Raw genomic sequence first — 19,179 nt, 5'->3', positions numbered from 1 at the left:
TTCCTTGAAAGAAAAGCCTCATAGTTGAAGAAAAATTCGTCTTGGTCCAGGACCGAACCCGGGACCACCGCCTTTCCGGGGCAGCCGCTCTAGCATCTGAGCTAACCAGGCGGCTAGCAGATGGCAGGGCGAAGTCGAATTTGTTTACAACACGTAGCAAAATTTTTCGTCGAGAGCATCCTGCTGTGACATGGCGCCCCAGAAGTCCTCATCACCGACAGAGGAACGGCCTTTACAGCGGAGCTCACCCAAGCCATTCTGCAGTACAGTCAGACAAGGCACAGGGGGACAACTGCCTACCACCCACAGACAAATGGTCTTACGCCTGAATAAAACCCTCGCTGACATGCTAGCAATGTATGTCGACATCGAATACAAGACCTGGGATGCCGTCCTGCTGTGCGTCATCTTCGCTTACAACACGGCGATGCTAGAAACAACACAGCTCACGCCGTTTAAGCTGGCTTACGGCAGGAACCCGACGACGCTCGACGCCATGCTGCCGCATGTCACTGACGAGGAGAATCTTGACGTCGCTGCCTATCTCCAGCGCGCCGAAGAAGCTCGACAGCTCGCCCGCCTACGGATCAAGAACCAGCAGTGTACCGACAGCCGACACTACAACCTCCGACGACACTTGGTCGAGTACCAGCCCGGCGACTGTGTTTGGGTATGGACCCCGACACGCGAACGAAGACTGAGTGAGAAACTATTGCGACGCCATTTCGGACCCTACGAGGTCATCCGACGTATTGGCGCACTGGACTATAAGGTCGTGCCAGACGGCATTTCACACAATCTGAAGTCGTCCACATGGTGCGTCTTACACCCTTTTACAGACGCTCACGAACTTTCCTTATTTTTGTTGTTTTCTTTGCTACGAATGCTTTTATTTATTTCGTTTGTTTTCAGCATCGGGTCGATGCTTTTTAAGAGGGGAGTATTGACACGTGTACTTGTCTTTATCGGGCGACACGTTTCACCGCCTAACAAATGTTATTGCACGGCGCAGGACGCGCCTGCATGTATCGGAAATTTCTGGAATGTTATCGATGGTTCTATCCGCTGTCTGTGAGCAAACCTTGTGTAATCTGATTGCATGTATGCGCGACACGAATAATGTAGAACTTTGTGGAAGGCACGCGGGTCCCAGCGATTGCTCTGGTACATTCGACGACTGATGTATAAAAGCCGACGCGCTTGACCCGCTCATCAGATTTTCACCGATCGCCGAGTGTATTCGCCGCTATTGTTCTTTGAGTGTAGCCTGCTTTTGAGGGCGCAAGTTCGCCCAATAAAACGCTAGTTTCGTTAATCAAAGTTTTGCTGCCTTCTTCACCGTCACTACCACGTGACAATAGCGACTGGAGGTTGGAGCGCAGGTTTGTACTACCTCCATTCTGTACTTAACTTTATTACGGCTACTGCTACCCACTCAATAATGCTGTAGAATTCGTTAATGTTTCCCGCTATGTCCTTATGGATTAGGAATCCTACTCCGAACTGCTTCTGATGTGGTAGTCCTCTATAGCAGAAGACATGGCCATTTTTGTCAGAACTGTAAAAGCTTCACCAGTTCTTCTAACCTCACTAAAAGTTATTTTCACTATTACTAATAATTTTATCTTTTATTCTGATAAGTGCCATTCCAGTTCATTTTCCTTACTGTCCATTATTATGGCCAATGTTTTTAGCGAGGTAGAATGTGACTCGGCTCTTGGTGACATTTTCTGCAATTTTCGAAAAGAAGTTATTCTTAGTTCAATTAAAGTTTCACAACCCTTGTTCGCTTAATTATGTTTATAATATTGTTTCTTGTGCACGTTTTCTGATTGTGTTCAAATACATTCCTTCATTTCTTGAATTCATTCTCACTTCTGCAAACAACCTTTGACGGCAGACATATACATCAATCACAATAGCACAGTCTACGTAGATTATACTGAACTCGCCAAAAATAATACATACCATATTCTTGTCATGCTTTAGTGCAACTCAGTTTGAGTACGAAAGGACAGAGACAGGTGACAGGTTGAGTCCTAACTTCCAACTTCTTTTATTCAATGACCATTCATTGCAATGACCATTCAATTGCGCATTATACGGCCACTCATGGCACACGTGGCAGAACAATCTAAATGACAACCTTGCAAGAAACACACGACTGCAGTTCACTGAACATGTGCCGACCGTCTTAGAAAATCACGTTCCTTGTCTGATAAAGCTAAGGAGGGTGTACCCACACACACCTTATCGCATTTGATGATGGCATCAGCCGCAATAATTTCGTTAGTTAGCTGATTGTGACTGTTTCCTGCGATCATGCATTCTTTAAAAACTGGTTTGCATCCATAAGTCTTGCAATGCATGGCAAGGTACTCACGTGATGAAATTTTGTTGTTAACATTGTAACTATGCTCGTGCAAGCGATCATTAATACATCTTCCGGTCTGTCCAATGTAGGCACTGTTGCACAAAAAGGAAAACTTGTATACCACAGCTCGAGTACAATCAACATGCTTGTTCAAATGTCTTTTTTCACACACTGGTTGCTTTTCCTTGTTAGGGTTCATAAGTTTGCAAAGCCTGCTAAGCTTATCAGGAGCAGAGAAAATGACTTAGATATTCACTATCTGTACAACCTTTCTCAAATGGAGACAAACGTGAATATATGGCATTGCACTTGTTTTCGCACCAGCGGCTGCTGCTTCGCTCTCCTACCGTTTGCGCTTCCTTGAATCTTTCAGCAAACATTCTGCCACTGATTACCTGCAGTGGTATCGGATAGCCTGCTTTCGGCAACTGTTTCCTTTGCACTTCAAAGCTAGCGAACATAGCATGATGACAACTTTTTCAGGGCATTTTTAAAGCAATGTTTGGTTATCCCTTTTTTTTTACCAGTTTGGTATTCGCTGAATTGTATGGTAGGAGAGGCTTACTAGACGGTGGTTCATAGCTCCGGCAAGTATGCCCTACAGAACAAGACAGTCGAAGGTCAAGAAACGGGATGGTACCTTCTTGTGGGATTTTATAGGTGGTTCCAAGGGGAGCTAGACACTCTTTAATCAGGTTGTCCACCAAGTTGACATTTCCAAATTCCCTGAGTTTTCCCGGTTTTCCCTGAGCACCTTTGCAAAATTCCCTGAATGAGCCAGCACTTTGTTTTATGTCAAGACAGGCTGACACCATGTCGCCCGATGCTGTCACTCTCTAGTAAGCATGTTGAAACCAAAAAAAAAATACTTAATGCAGTTTGAATAGCAAGGAGTAATATCTATATTATTTAAAAAGAAAACTGAAGGAAGGTGTTAGTAAAATGCACAGCGCAAAATATGGTAAAACACATTCCAAATTGAGTCGAACATTTTCGAATACGAATGAAAGGAGATTTATTTATTTATTTATTTATTTATTTCACAATACTGTCAATCCCGTTTGGGATTATTACAGGAGTGGGCATATAGTCATCAAAAAGTACAGTGTGAGCAAACACTGAGCAAACAAGGAGTTAGCATAGAAAAATATGGACGCTTTCATTTGTAGAGTAACACACTGGTCTTCACACAGTTGCTCTTGCAGAAGAGAAAACAAAATAACTAAGACACTAAGTGGTGATTGCGATTTCTTCTAGATGATTGGTAAATGTTTCTAGTGTGGGCTGGGCAGTAATAGCAGGGTTTAAGCAGTTCCACTCTCGCACAGCTCGCGGAAAGAATGAAAAGAAATAAGTGTTGTTGTTACAAAGAAATTCTGCTAGCGTGAAAGCGTGTTTATGCCGAGTCGGTCTAGTAAGCTTGTACTTTAGAAAAGTGGCGGGATCCAATTTCAGTGCACTGTGTAATACCAAGTACAGGAACTTCAATCGTTGAACCTTGGCTCGAATTTCTAGGGTAGCGAGGCCTGCGCGAGAAAGAAGTTCGGTTGGTGAATCTGTGCATTTGAAACGGTTATAGATAAATCGGGCAGCTTTTCTTTGTATGCGTTCCAGCGTATGAATTTGGTTTTTGGAATGTGGAAACCATACTATGTTAGCGTATTCGAGTGCCGGTCTGATGAGGCTGACGTAAGCAAGCTGTTTTGTCTGGCTGGTGGAATGCGATAAGGTGCGTTTGAGGTAGAACAGTTTGTTCAAGGCTTTTTTAGCTACATACTGTATGTGCGCATTCCAGGTGAGGTCGGATGAGATGATTACGCCTAAGTATTTATACTGGGTGACGCTTTGTAGGATAGTGCCGCTGAAACCGTACGGGAACTGCAGAGTTGATTTTTTGTTTGTGACCGACATGCAGACAGTTTTATCAGAATTTATCACCATTTGCCAGTCTGCACACCACTGCACTACCTTATTTAGGGATTTGTTCAGTTTTGCTTGATCTTCGTGGTTACGCACAGTATGATAAAGAATGCAGTCGTCTGCAAAGAGGCGAATGGTGACGTCGACTTGGTTGGTTATATCATCTATGTATAATAAGAACAGAAGTGGGGCCAGAACTGAGCCCTGGGGAACGCCGGACAAAACAGGGACAGCATCAGAAAGGTGATCATTGTATTCTACGTATTGGGAGCGGTTTGACAGAAAGTCATTGATCCAACCAACAACAGGGCCGTTACCAAGTAGGCGGTTAAGTTTGTGAAGCAATTTAACATGGGAAACACGATCAAATGCTTTAGAGAAATCCATAAAGATTATGTCTACCTGTAGTTGCTCATTAATGTTTTGAGTTAAGTCGTGAAGGGTTTCCACGAGTTGGGTGACTGTTGATAAACCGTTTCGAAAACCGTGCTGGTTTGAATAGATTAAATTGTTTGCTTCCACGAATTCTGTTAAGTGTTTCAAGATTATGTGCTCCAGTATTTTGCAGCACGTGCATGTTAAAGAAATTGGCCGGTGGTTAGACAAGGAAGATGTGTCACCTGATTTTGGTATGACAATTATTTTGGCAACCTTTCACTCTGCAGGAAGGCGGCTCTCACGGAGTGACTTTAAGAAAATTAAATGAAGAAACTTGCTTACAGGTTCTGCGTACCTTTTCAAGAAACTGTTCGGCATTTGATCTGGACCATCGCTTTTCTTTTCATCTAAATTCAACAAGAAAGATAATATGCCAGCCTGTGATATTTTTGGGGTGCCCAAAGTGCTTTCTTGGCAGTGGCTAGGGACGAAGTGGTTGAGGTAACCGTTATCGACGGTGAAAATGGACTGAAAGTACTTGTTAAACGCGTTAGCTTTTTGTTTACTTTCCTGAGCATTCATGGAGGGCACGTTAGAGCGCTTTACGCTTAGGTAGCGCCAGAATTTTTGAGGCGATTTCCTGATAAAGCTGTGTAATGAATTATTCAAGAAACTGTTTTTGGCACAACGTACTTTACTTTTCAATGACGTCGTTAGCAGAGTTATTTCCGAGTCAGTTTTTTTACACATATGCGACTTTCTTCTTTTCCTAAGTCTCTTTATTTTGCGCTTCAAGTGGATTATATCACGACATATCCATGGACTGCGTTTTCTAGTTTTTCTTTGAACTCGTGGAACAAAGGCGTTTATACAATGCGTCACAATGGCTTTAAACTCGGTCCACACCACATCGATAGACGACTGCTGGTCAGAAATGAGGTAAAAAAAATTTTGATAATTGAAGGCAAGGTAGGTCATGATAGCTGCATCGTCTGCATCTTTGAACGAGAGCACTCGCTTTATAGGACCGAGCGTTCGTACAGGACTTGGGAATTGTAAAGAACAAAATATTATCGTATGGTCAGATAATCCTTCAAGGGGTTCAACGTGAACAGTATTCTCAACGAAATGGTCACTAATAAACACAACATCTAAGAGTGAACTTGAGGTACCAACTACCCTGGTTGGGAAATCGACAATTGGTGTCAGGTTATATGCTAACTGTATATCTGATATGGTGTCAAGTGTAACATTTCCTGGTGTCATTGAGTTCCACCTTATGTCAGGCAAGTTAAAGTCTCCCGCCATTATTACTTTGCTGCCATAGGAGATGTGTTGTTGCACGTATTCTGAGAGAGATTCCAAGAATAGAGGCTCAGCATCAGGCGGCCGATAAACCGCACCAATATGGAAAACATCTTTCAGACGGACGGTGCACCAAACAGCCTCGATGCCTGTAGCCTCGGGCATGACGCTGTAAGATATGATGCATACATAAGTATACATAAGATGCATACATAAGTAAATATATTTGAATATGAGCTATTTCTATCAACTGATAGCAAGCTGATCGGTATCAGGCCTGAACTTTGTCACAACTAAGATTCTCTCTCAGCAACTGGGAAGTCAACCTCAACTGCCCTGACATACTCTCAGCCCGTACACAACATCTCAGTGTTGGGTTTCACTGCTTTAAAGAGTTTATTTTGGTTTGGATGAGGGACACCTGCATCTCGGCGTCAGCCAACACTTCGTTTTTTGAGCTCAAGCTCCTTCAAAGAGGCGGCGGCACGCTTCCTTTTCCGTTAATTCCCGAGTGTGTCGATCCTTTCTGTTCTCATCCTCCTTCTGCCACACGTTCACCCCATGGATCATTTGAAGTATCCTCTTGGTCAGTTGTACAGTCAACGTCCGATTTTTCGGACTCCCTCGGGTCCGCAAAAACATCTAAAAAATCGGGCAGTCCAAAAAAAATGAATGCATGTTTTTAACTGCCTTTAAGGGCTAAAATTGCCACAGGTACGTCCGAAAAAGTTCTTAAGGCCTGCCAGTGCACTTATTAGGCATATCAGTGCTCGTACTGTGACATGAGACGGGGATGCAAGCGTGTATAATTAAGGAATACATACTGTGCTCCGTGACAGTTGCCCCTTCTCACCCTTGTTATGCTTCACCGCATAACATTTCTGTACTGAGACGAAGCTAACTTTTGGAGACGCATTACGCAAACGTTGTGCTCTGCGAGTTTCGAAGCCAATCGCGAGGATTACAAAGGCAGAGTCGGTGCCGTTGCCGACAGCGGCAAATTCTTTCAATGAAAAACACGGCACCGCACGGCAAGAAGCTTTATAGAGAATGTAGAAGCAGCTAGGCTTAACGTTGCCGCGGTGGTGGCTATGGCTGCCAGCGGATCTGCGTGTGAGAGTGCCAGTTCGAGGCGTCGAGATAATCAAAATGGCAGCGGTGGTGGCTTTGATTAATGCCATTTCAGACCTGCAGTCAGGGCAATATGCACTGACCATATGGAGTACGTAGTGGTGTCGCAAAGCCATGCGAATTATCAGGCATGTCCGAAAAATCGGGCGTCTGGAAAATCGGACGTTAACTACTCTGGCAATACCTCGTGCCGATGACACGGCGTCAATGACTTTTCGTTGCGATTCCTCTTTTACTGGAGCCAGCATAAACACGACTTTCATTCTCTTTCAATAAAGTTACAGCTAATTTTCCCTGATAGAAGCACAAATTCCCCGAGTTTTCCCTGGTTATTTCCAGATTACTCAAATTCCCTGAGAGATTCCGGTTATCCCGGTTGGTAGACACCCTGTTAATAGCTGCCAGAATTGTGGCAGCCTGACCTTCTACTTTAGATGTAGTAGCCATTGCATTTGTTGGAACACTTTCAACAATGGTCACAGGGACCATGGAAAGAGGCGGCACAAAATCAGTTTCGAATCGTTTCCTTCTTAATGTTTGCTCAGATGCTGCAGCAATGTCAGATTTTGCTCCTCTCTGCGCTCAACTCGATAATTTCTACTTTCACGGTGAACAGATTCAGCCACTTCGCCGAGACATCATGCAACAACGAAGAAAACAAGCGCGCTAACACCACAATAGCTGAGGAAAGAAGCGTAGCCGTGCAGGCCAGGATAACCTTTTGTAGGGAAGTGCCCACCCATGGCTTGGTTGCATGGAATTAAAGTGAGCTACTTTGACCCTATCTCACTGTCGTGGTAGAGCTGCGCAATTGCAGATGGGCTAAACCATGGCTTCTTTGGGTGCTGTTGGCAGCTCGCCCGGCCACCGCGCATGAAAGCCAACTTCTGAGGCATTCTTATGCTTCTTGAAATTCACTGTATCAGTAGTGGCCATTTTTGTTCTATGTAACTATATTTGTTGCGATAATTTCTTACTGTTACAGTGTTTTAAGAAATTGTTCAACATAAGAAATAATTCAATGTAAACATGTTTGACATATAGTCAGGTTTGACTTTCACATCACTGAGAGGTCACATTCTTCATCCTTGCAAGTATTGTGCCCCTTTGTAAAGAACATGTAGAAACACATTGGTTCCACTGGACTCCTAAACCATAGCTGAGCACAGAACCAAGAAGTATAAATGAATGCATTGGGGTGAGGAAAAGTGTTAAAATATGCACGTACCACAACATTGTCATTTTTATTTTCCGAGAACAGGGTTATTTGCATTTACTAAAGATGCTGTTTTGGTATGTGTACAACCTGTGAGAACGCATGTTCCTGGGATGTTCATTTCTGCAGCAATTAATAATAGAAGAAGAAAACCCTTTATAAAAGACCCCAAATTGTAGTTGTAAACCTTAACTGGGCTGTTACAAGCTTGTTTTCTGTATCTGGGTTAGACAGCACATAGCATAGATCTGTGCTTATCTGGAACACAAAGGAATGTCCAAAACTTAGTGTGTAAGTAAAATCCTACAGCATCATGGCTAATCATTTGCCTGGTTTAAGCTGTCTCTTGCATCTTTCATCGCCACTACTCTCTCCTTTCCCCTGCAGCCAAGAGGGTGACTGCTGTCTCTTTGGCTGAGTGCATGTCCCAGGTGGCAATTGAGGGGGCCTCAAGCTGCTCCCCTCTGCCGTTCATCACTGACACCGTGCGCCTCCATTCCTCTGTCTGGTTTGGCATCCACATAGCCGACATCCTCATTCTCTTCGTACACTTTGTTAAACATCTTGATTCTTGCCATTTTTCTTCCCGGGGGATAATCTGTATCCACATTGCACGCTAGTGCCATGACTTTGATGTTGTTTCATATCTACAACGATATTCCTTCCTTGCCCTTCTTGTCTCTGTTTGTTCCAGTCAGTATCCCAGGCTTCTCAAGGTGTTGTTTTCTGGCTTGTGAGCTTGAGTCTCTCGAGTTAGCTAATTCTATAGGGTTTCACCAGCTCCTCGGACGTACTGTTGACTGTGTTCGTACTGGCACATGCCTTTTTGGAGCAGCTAGGATTGCATTTTATAGCAGTAAACCTGACAATCAGCGCAGGTTGTGAAAGCAATTGCAAACTATATTAATCAGAGTTTTTACATTGGGCAAGCTACAAGAAAGCAGCAAGTGGTCACTCATTGAGAAAACAATCAAAACACTAAAAATAACCCAACCCTTCATCGCAGTCCTTACGATAGACTGTGACGAAGCGCTGGTGCCTAAGATGAGCATAAAAACCACTTCAGTGGCTTAGAAAAGCATGGAAGCACTTTAGCATGCTATGACCAGACTTCGGAGAAGTTTTGAGAATATTCAGCATGATCTTGCTGCTATGAATGTATTAAGATGGACCACTCTGTGAAAAACAACTTCATATGCTAATAATGCAGCCAGCCTGATATTGGCAAACCTCCTTCTCTACCTCTCTAAATACATTTGGCTATTTTTGTTTCTTCTTTTTTTTATTTTGACATTCCCACAAGGCTTTCTTCTTCACATTATACAAGTCCTTTAAAGTTAAAGCATCAGTAATTTTTATAAAGCAAATGCTGTCTATACAAATAGTTGCTTGCATAGGTAGTTTATCTGCTCTGGCAAATAGCCTTCAAACAAATAGAATGGCAAACAAAAATGCTTTTTTTTATTTGATGACTTACGGTATCTATATGCTTACATAAAAAATTTGAGTGACCCTATTGAAGAAAACTAATTTTGATTGAATCATCAAAAACAGTTCTGTTCCGAGATAAATATAAAATTTGACACTCGGTAGGATAATTTCACGTTCATAGGTGGGGGTCTAAATAAAAACCCACACCGATCCCAACAAATATCCCTACAATTGACATAGCTTATTATGGGGAAATGTCAGCTGATGGCGGCCAGTAGTGCAACTACCATAACCTCTGCCAGAGTTCTAAGCTGGCGTGCTACATGATTACCTACATCACATGGATGGTTTCTCTGTGTCGGGACTTTCACCTTTAAACGTTAAATTAGCATACTGAATCACCAACTAGAATTATCAATTTCTCGCAAGAACATCAGAATAATTGCACGGAAAGTCTGAAACTGGCAACTTTAATGGCAAAAATAATTTGACTGTTTTTACACCACCAGTGGTCTGAAATATTTACCTAATTTTGCCCAGTGCTGTGCTTAAGTGATATACTACATACTTGAAATACCATGATTATGGACACCAAGGAGGTGGTAAGCTTTTGCTTGTCTTGCAGCTCGATGCAAATCACAAACAGTCACAAAATGTAGATACAGCAGAGGCTCGTTCAAACGGTTTGAAAGAAACTGCGAGAAAAAACATATTGACTGGGGGAATGTATGATCCTAAGTAAGTAAAAAAATGTGAGGGAACTTTTGTTGAGATCTACGCAATGCAAAGCGTTGCGCTGATCATTGCGGCATGAGACGCCGATGCGTTTTGCTGTTTTCCTAGTGCGTGCTGTATTCAGAGGGCAACTGAAAACCGAAACGAAATCTAGCTGGCGAGCGACGCCTGATGCCACAGAAGCGAAGTGTGGTGCTCACATCACACCACCCGCCGCAGGGAACGACGGCACGTTTGGATTATCGCCTACTAAAGGTGTGCAGTTTGCTACCAATGGCACTACGCACCAAGTGCTGTAATACAGATAGGTAAAGATGCTTTTTGCAATAGGTTTGGTGGGAATAGCTACGAGTGTAGGGTGCAACAACCGAAGCAGAGATTTGAAGGGTACCAGAGAGAGAAACTGTGTGCGCAATAATTATCACGCGAGACAGGCAGCTCTATACTGTTGCATCTCACGCGCCTCGCACCTTTTCTTATTCACATGGAATCTTGCGGCCAGAAAACATATGGACCCTTTTCAGAGTGATCCCATGAGTGCTGCCATGTTTGATCACATGGTAGAGCGTCGATTACTTGACTTGACATGCATCTGACTTATCAAGGAGAGTTTGGGTCTTGGTCAGGTCTCGCAAAACAACTTTAGCACAATCTTTCTGTGTTTGCCTTGTGTATTGTGAAAGTAAAATTTTCTTGTTTGTAGTTGTCAAAATGGATAAAGTGTCATTGTTTTTGTCGTTGCTGTGGCAAACACTCCAGCTTTGAAAACTTTGTGCAAACACGCATCAATACTGCTGAGGGTGCAAAAATTATATGTCAGGGCTAGACATTATAATTGCATTTGAAAAGAATGTGATAAAATGGGTATAATCGTCAAGCAGAATTATTGCTGCACATTCTGTGAATAAAAAGCAAAACAGTGCAACTGGCGATTTTCACTGGAAGCTTTGTTGTGCAATGGCTACCCCGTTGACAGTGAACTTGAAGACATTGTGGTGGAATTTGTTTTGTGAGCATCGTACGCGAGTTCTCCCGATGACAGGAGATTCAATTCATTGGAAAGGCAATTGAATTGCTCACTACTATTTCATTTCTCTAAGGGAAAAGGCTTGACTTTTCACATCGGCAAACGTGGATCAGCTTGTAGCACATTGTAACAACAGTGCTGCAGAAGAATAACTACCTGCTGGGACAAACTAGCAGTACAGCAAAGGTCAGGTTGGCCACTGCAGTCTGCAAACACTGTGAAAAAAAACCTGACGCCGCTACAGGTGAGAGAGGATCAAAACAACTGTGCAGCCAGCAGTCAATTCAAGATGCCTACAGCTCGACTGAAATTATTGCTGGCGTGCACCTCAGGTGCCCAGTGCATGCTGCTTATTGACGACATTGTTAAGAGTTCGATTTAGTGGAGGCAAGGAATACATGTTTTGACAGCTAGGGAATGAAGAGTTGACTGGCTTTATTCAAGAGTAAAAGTAGGTTTGCCAAGTGGCTGTGGTGCTCGGTTCCTAGAAACAGTAGGGGGCAATGAAGCCCACAGTAAGACACACTGGATTTCCAGAGCAAGGGGCAATGACACCCATGATGAGGTACAGCTTAGTGACAGGCAGTCGCTACATGGCCTCCCCCACTAAAACACTGGAGGCTTAGGTGTGAATGGCGGAAGACATAATGTTCAAGATAGGCTGGTTTTATGCACTCTAATGACACTGTCTCTGCCTTGAATGTCGATCTTCAAGGTTTTCTCTTACGGGGGAAGAGGGGTTTAGAAACTTTTTAAAATTTTTTTACTAAATTGAATGATAATTGTCACCCAGACAGAGTTTTTCATGTTTTTCATGCTGATTTCAAAAATATAATTACTTTTTAAATTGACTGAGTGGTTCCAGATATAATTAAAATTAATCAACTATTATTTATCTGAACAACTGTAAGAAGAGTATCAGCCAGAATGTTTATAGAGACATATGGCTGGATACTACAAAGTGTAAGCAACACAACAGTAGGGCAACATTTTTTATATTGCAGGTATTGCTAATTTTACAGCAAAGTGAAGTTCGGTCTCCAGACATGGCAATCATGTGGTCCAATTATTAGGCAGATTTTAAAATTTACAAAAGCGAAATTAAAAAAACTGCTCCTAACATTGTGTAGTACACCCATGTAGCCACGTGCCGCTGTTAAAATTATGGTGAAGACCAAGATAGCGCTTTGGCAAGCTTAAAAAACACCAAAAATGAGATTCTGAGAAAACTTGAAGAAACAAAATGAGTGTATTTTTATAACACAATACCACAAAATATTTGATATTGTATACAAGTGCTAATGCATTAGTAGCCTCCAGGAATGTAGTCTGGCTAATGTCACGACAGTGGTGACTTCTTAGCACCCGATGAAACTTTCAGCAGATGCATGCTCAGCAGACGTAGCCAGCATCTTGTTGTCATCAACGCGATCTAGTAGTTCCAATTTTTGGCCAGTACCAGGAGTTGGCGCTAATGCTTAAAGTTTTCCTTGAGCTTCACTGTGAATACTCCGCAAGAATTCCGGCTACAGAATAGTAGCATTGTGCTGAAATGTCGAAACGCGGCCACTGTCAGGAGCACTGCGGGGGACTAAGCCTAACACACCATTGGGATCTCCAGTGTTGCTCGACGACGGAAGCGGGCAATCCAAATATATTCCGACATAGCGTAAGCGCGTGCACACGTTACATCTCGTTGGCGAGAACAACAGCGTCTATCATTAGACCAGCGGTTTGACCACGACCTAGTGAACTCCAGACCTGCACAGATCCTCCTGCTCCAGCATGCCTGGTCTAATTCGCCCCTTTTGCCACTAGAGACGAAACGTGCGAGCACAGTGGCGCTAGTTATAGCCTGTTCGCTGTCGTCTGCTTCTGCGATGTGTTCAGCGCTCGTGCTGCCATTTCGGCAGGCACAAAGTGCTTGTATTGATGGTAAATGAATAAATTCACAAATATAGAAACAAAACAATTTGCTAATGCTTTGCGTTTGAACAGGGAAATTAGAGGAGGAGGAGCGTTGCAAGGAAGGTAAACAATGAGCATAGGTGGCAGCTGCAATGCGAGGCTGCATAAATTTCTTTTTTCAAGTAAGAGACTGGAAAAATCATTTTAAAAGATGCATAGAATAATCTAGCTTTTTTGAGTTTATCACAGATAGCCTAATGTCGTAGATGACATTACAAAATACTGTTGTGTGCTGTAGTGAAATGCAAGAGGATCTGGTAAAAGTATTCACAAGTAAGCTCTGTGCTGAACATGTGCAATAAATGTGTCAAGTCTGTTTCAAGGAAAGGAGAGTATAGCTTGTTTTTAATGTTGTTTGATGTCTAGATCAGTAGAATGCTTGCAAAAGCAATCTCAGTGCTTTAAAAACTGACAGAAATGACACAAAGCACTGCAGGCTTTGTGTCATGGAACTCTTTTCAAACTGCAAAGACAGCTTTCCTGCGTGGTACAGCGACAGCATAACGGTGGTGCAAAAGACACGTACGCAGTGAAGCTGTATGCATAATTCTCCTTTTGAACTCGCAACGCATTCACAGAGAACTTTTAAGAGTTAAAATGAGTGGCAACTGTCCTGTCGTCAAACGTTATGGTAGTTTCCAGTCAAACTGCTGTGTACTTTATGAACTCTATAAACAATGTGACTTAGTGTAAAAGTTCTGTGCGGTTTGCTACTGCCTGCAAAAGGCAATAGAAGCGGCTATTTAACGCTACTTTAGAGAGGAGCGGACTGCACACACCGACATTTTTCAGGTTCGGGCAATCAACTTTTGGAGCCAAGTGACCGATCAAAGCCTTGTGACATCACTGTCACTGTGTTCATAAAAATCATAAACTAGGCAAGCAGTTTGTCACAACACAACAACCGCCGTACTAATTACAACGCCACAACAGTCAACGGTAGAGTAGCAGATGAACAGGTCATAAAAGCGACACCAACGGTTAATGGTTGAACAAGAGTGGTCACAAGCGGCTCCCATAGAAGCCAGACATCTGTGCAGGGTCTGGAGTTCCAGTAGGTTTTGAGTTCAACACACTGGTGCAGCGAGCTTAACTGGATGTGGCCAACAAACTCCGATGCGCGTCGCATCGTGTGACGCTCACCCATGCGCCGGTAACGTCGGACTATAAGCGCACCTTATCGATGTCATTGGGTAACGGCGTGGCGGAGTGTCGTTTTTTGACATTGTACGCCGACTTCCTCTTCATTTTTTTTTCTAAATTTGAACTTTGTAGCGAATTTCCAAGCCGACGTTGGCATTGCTGTCAGCATGGGAATCCTCATTGGCACGCATGGCTTGTGCAAAGTGGTCACGGAGTAATGCAGATGTTGCCAGTCTAGCCAAGGCGTGGCTAGCTGAGGGTCACGTGCATTTCTCCACCAATTACAACACGCATTGGGTCTTCTTCTTGAGGCGGAATTTCTTCACTGCCAATGTGCAGACGGAGCTGGTGGTGGCGGTAAAATGAAGTCGAAAGACTGCTCTTTCAAACAATATACAGGTCAGCGTGACGGAATGACCGCGCGGGCCATCACACGCCATGGAAAAAGCTCTTTTATACTGAAACTTTGGCTCATACTGTCACGATTCAAAAGCAGCAGGAACTGATAAAAAAGGGCAGGACACTTTGATTGCAGGCCAACTGAAAAACTATAGCGCACGTACCTCGTCTCTTTCACAATGCACGAGGTCTTCGTCTTCCTCTACGTGCCACGTACTGGATGTGGCATTTGCCTCCCTTCAGAGAGAGCATCGTCCCGATGCTCACCTAGCGGCAGGAAGATGTGTCAGACGAGGTATGGCCACTTGATTCCGAACCATAGGGCTTCATGCGCACAATGTGCGCAACTTCTGGTGGATGTTGCCTCGTTCTGGAGGAAGCAGGACTGTCAGGGACGACGTCATAGTTCAGGTTGCTTAGGCGCTGTAAAACCTTGTACAGACCAAAGTACCGCCCGAGTAGCTTTTCTGAAAGCCCTCGCCGATGTATGGGACTCCAGAGCCATATTTTGTTGCCTGGCTGATATGTGACATAGCGACGCCGTAGGTTGTAGCGTCAAGCGTCCTAGTCCTGTTATCGGACAATTCTGACGCGGGCGAGTTGTCTCGCTTCTTCAGCACGTTGAGCGAAAGCTTCGGCATCCGTGCCTATATCACTGCAGTCATGTGGCAACATTGCAGTGAGCATTGTCGTCACTTAACGGCCATGAAGAAGGCTAAATGGCGTCTTTCGCATTGTTTCCTGTTGAGCAGTGTTGTAAGTGAATGCGATGTACAGAAAGTGAGAGAGGCACAAAGGAGAGATGCCATGACCTGCACCACTAGTGTATCGCAGGTAATGCGATGTACAGTAGAATGTCATCCCAATTTTTGTGCTCCACGCCTACATACATACTCAGCATGTCGGCGATAGTCTTGTCCAAGCGTTCTATTAAGCCGTTCATTTGCGGGTGATAGGCTGTGGTTTTTTGGTGAGCCGTACCACTGAGGCTAAGCACCGTCTTACAAGTTCAGCCATAAAGGCAGTCCCTCTGTCCCTTATTATCACCACTGGTGCACCGAGCCGCAGAACCAAGTTTTCAAAAAAGAATCGCGCTGCTTCGATAGTGGTGCCACTTGGAAGGGTTTTGGTGTCTGCATAGTGTGTCAGGTAATCGGTGGCAACTATTACCCACTTATTGCCAGTATTGGAAGTCAGGAATTGTCCGAGAAGATCCATCCCGATTTAGGCAAATGGGGTCATGGGCACTTGGACTGGTTGTAGTAGCCCAGCTGGTTTCATATATGTTGGTTTGCGTCGCTGACAATCGAGGCACGTGCGTACATAACGTTTCACAAAGGTGGCAATCCTTGGCCAGTAATATTTCTCTCCGACTCGGGCCAGTGTGCGCGTGTAGTCGAGGTGGCCAGATGTCGGTTCATCATGGCGGCTTGCGTGGCAGGCAAACAGCTGCTTCTTTACGTCGCGCATGAGGTGCTTGAGTTTTTTTTACTTGGGCATATCAGTGTCTGCATGATGACAAAGACGAGCCATATCCTCAGCAAACACGGCAACAGTATCATTCGGCTCTTGAATTCATGATTCGAAAAGACGCTAGGCGTGGTCTCGCCTTTCGATGCTCCTGAACGTATGGAGGAACTGGCGGCGGAACTCATCCCAGCTTGGCCGAATTCCCTCCCGATTTACGAACCACGTACGGGCTCCATCTTCAAGAGAGAAATACACATGGGATAGCTTCTGTCCAGCATGCCACTCATTATACTTGGCTACGCACTCGTATTCCTCGAGCCTGTCTTCTGCATCATCGTAGGCATTGCCGTGGAAGCTCACGGGTGATCGAGGAGTCAAAAGAGTCACCTGTGCAGGGCCTGGGTCTGCCATGGCTTGGGCACTCGTGGTAACAGGCAGACTTCCTGGTAGGGGACCAAATTCTGTGCTTAGGCCTAGTAGGCAATAGCTGGCACGGTGAACGGGTGTTTCGACACGTGGAAAACATCCTGGCCTTGATGTGGGGCTGTTGACAGGCGTCTCAAACATTTACCCAGCGCCTCCACCAGTGTCACGATTCAAAAGCAGCAGGAACTGATAAAAAAGGGCAGGATACCTTAATTGCAGACCAACACGAAAAACGATCACGCAGGGACCTCTTCTTTTCCACAATGCGAGAGATCTTCGTCTTCCTCTACGTACTGCATACTGGATGTGGCAATATTTAGCCCACCCTGGTGCTAAAAATTTATATTACGGCTAAAGATATTGATTTAGAATACGCAAAATTTGGCAAAGTGGTAGAATAATAGTTGGGAATTCCGAAAATACCGTTTTCAAAATATCGATTTTCTTGCGATATTTTGGTCTCTAAATCCCATGTCCCCCCTTAACGCAAAACCATATGAAAGGAGCCTCCATAGGAAGGAGTCAATGGTGGCTTGAGAGAATCACGCCACATGAAGACATGCGTGGTTGAGTCCACTGTCGGGAAACTAAACACAGGCTGCCCGCGTGCGATACGTCAGGGTGTAGGTTAAAGCTTGTCGAGCCAGGAATGTCGCCTCTAAATGCTGCGTGGCCACTGGTGGAGTGCTTTGCTCGGTGTCGAAAAACTGGCCTGGAATGCGGATTGCTAACCCATAGAACACCTCAGCTGCGCTGACTCCGAGGTCATCCTTGGTTGTTGTTCGGAGACCCAGTACTACCAGGGGTAGCTTTTCCACCCAGTGATGTCTGTCGAGTGTGGAGGTCAATGAGGCCTTCAGTTGTCGGTGGAGACGCTCAATCATGCTATTCCACAGTGGGTGGTAAGCCATGATGTTATGAAGGCGCGTGGTGAGCAGTCTTGCCAAGGCCGAAAAAAAGCGAGCTTTGGAACTGTCTGCCCCGGTGAGTAGTTACGAGCAAAGGGCAGCCATACCACGACACCAACATTGCATAAAATGCTTCCACCACTGTTTTGGCCATGATGTCTTGTTGAGTATGTGCATCAGGCCAACTTGAGTACCACCTGACACACGTCAGGAGGTACCTGAAATCTTGACAGGGCAGAAGACAGCCAGGGTCGCTTTCACGGCTTGACAGGCTTGGCAGCTTTTTGCCCAGCTTCGGTCATCTTTGGTGATTCCTGGCCAGACAAAATGGTCTGTGATAAGCCTCTGTGTCGCTCTGTTGCTGGGATGGCTTGGGCCGTGCAGTGAATTGAATATTGGCCGCCAAAACTGATGGGGCACTAACAGGCAAGGAGCTGCCTGCAATATGTCGCATGTGACCAATGTTGTTGTGTAGGGAAGCGGCACAGCCACAAGCTGGAGTGACGAGCCTTTTTGCCCGTGATTGGCACAGCTCGAGGTCATTTCGTTTAAGGAAGGTTAACGGCTTGTGGTCGGCCACAATGTAAAAGCCGTCAAGAAAAACACGAAAATACTCGGCAGTGCAACAGATGGCCAACATCTACCTCCCGAAGGGGCCGTAACGAGCTTCTGTAGGTTTGAGGCACTTTGAGAAGAAGCCCGGCAGCGTCCAGTCTGAACCCACTGAACACATTGCTGTGGCCGACTCGTTTACCATAAGGCAAGTTGGCACATCAGGGAATGAATGAATCAGCAACACTTCAGTCGCCAACCATGTTCTGGCTTCCTGAAAGGAGTGTTCGTGCTCCAAGTACCAATGAAAGGTAGCCATTTTTTTTTTAGTCACAATGCAGCAGATGGGTAAGCAGCTGAAGAACTTGTGCACAGGATGGTTTGAAGCACCTGTAAAAATTTATGAGCCCCAGAAACTCAAGCAACCATCGGAAGTAGGTTGGAGAGGAGAAGTCCTCGATTGCCTGCACCCATGATTCCAGTGGCTTGATGCGTTGGGTTCAAGCTGACGCTAGCGATCACAAATGCCTACCAGTGCAAGCGCCCAATTGCAAGGGCTAGCGTTATTGACCAGAGCCCATACGACACTATGGCATTTTTGTTCACTGTGTGGAGTGTGGGAGTGAATTTGGCATACTGACGATCTGCGGCCGTGGCGAGAATGATAGACAGCTCGGTTCCGATCACCACGAGGAGGCGGGTGCTGGCGACGCGGTTGACAACGATGAAAAAGTGACTTGTTCGAGGGCCAATGTCGCATGCCACCGTTAGCGACTGGCCGGTGTATTTCCCGCCC

General features: G+C 44.8%; 2 protein-coding genes across 8 annotated transcripts in view; one reads left to right on the top strand and one right to left on the bottom strand.

Moving 5' to 3' along the window:
- LOC139048762 (zinc finger protein 239-like) overlaps nt 1-19,179 on the bottom strand; it is a 62,439-nt gene that overhangs the window by 29,554 nt on the left and 13,706 nt on the right. The window contains exon 3 of one of the 6 annotated variants that reach the window (XR_011507890.1): nt 3,441-3,900. The exons of the other annotated variants lie outside the window; for them this stretch is intronic. The gene's annotated coding sequence lies outside the window, so the exon portion shown is untranslated. Of the gene's footprint in view, nt 1-3,440; nt 3,901-19,179 lie in introns of those variants that run through there. 6 annotated transcript variants of the gene reach the window in all.
- The window catches only part of LOC139048765 (uncharacterized), a 148,020-nt gene that overhangs the window by 124,573 nt on the left and 4,268 nt on the right, over nt 1-19,179 (top strand). The window lies entirely within an intron of this gene.

Source organism: Dermacentor albipictus, chromosome 8, assembly GCF_038994185.2.
Source record: "Dermacentor albipictus isolate Rhodes 1998 colony chromosome 8, USDA_Dalb.pri_finalv2, whole genome shotgun sequence".
In the NCBI taxonomy this organism is placed as follows: domain Eukaryota; kingdom Metazoa; phylum Arthropoda; class Arachnida; order Ixodida; family Ixodidae; genus Dermacentor; species Dermacentor albipictus.
The sequence above is the reverse complement of the archived record's forward strand: the minus strand, read 5'-3'. Positions and strand labels throughout refer to the sequence as shown.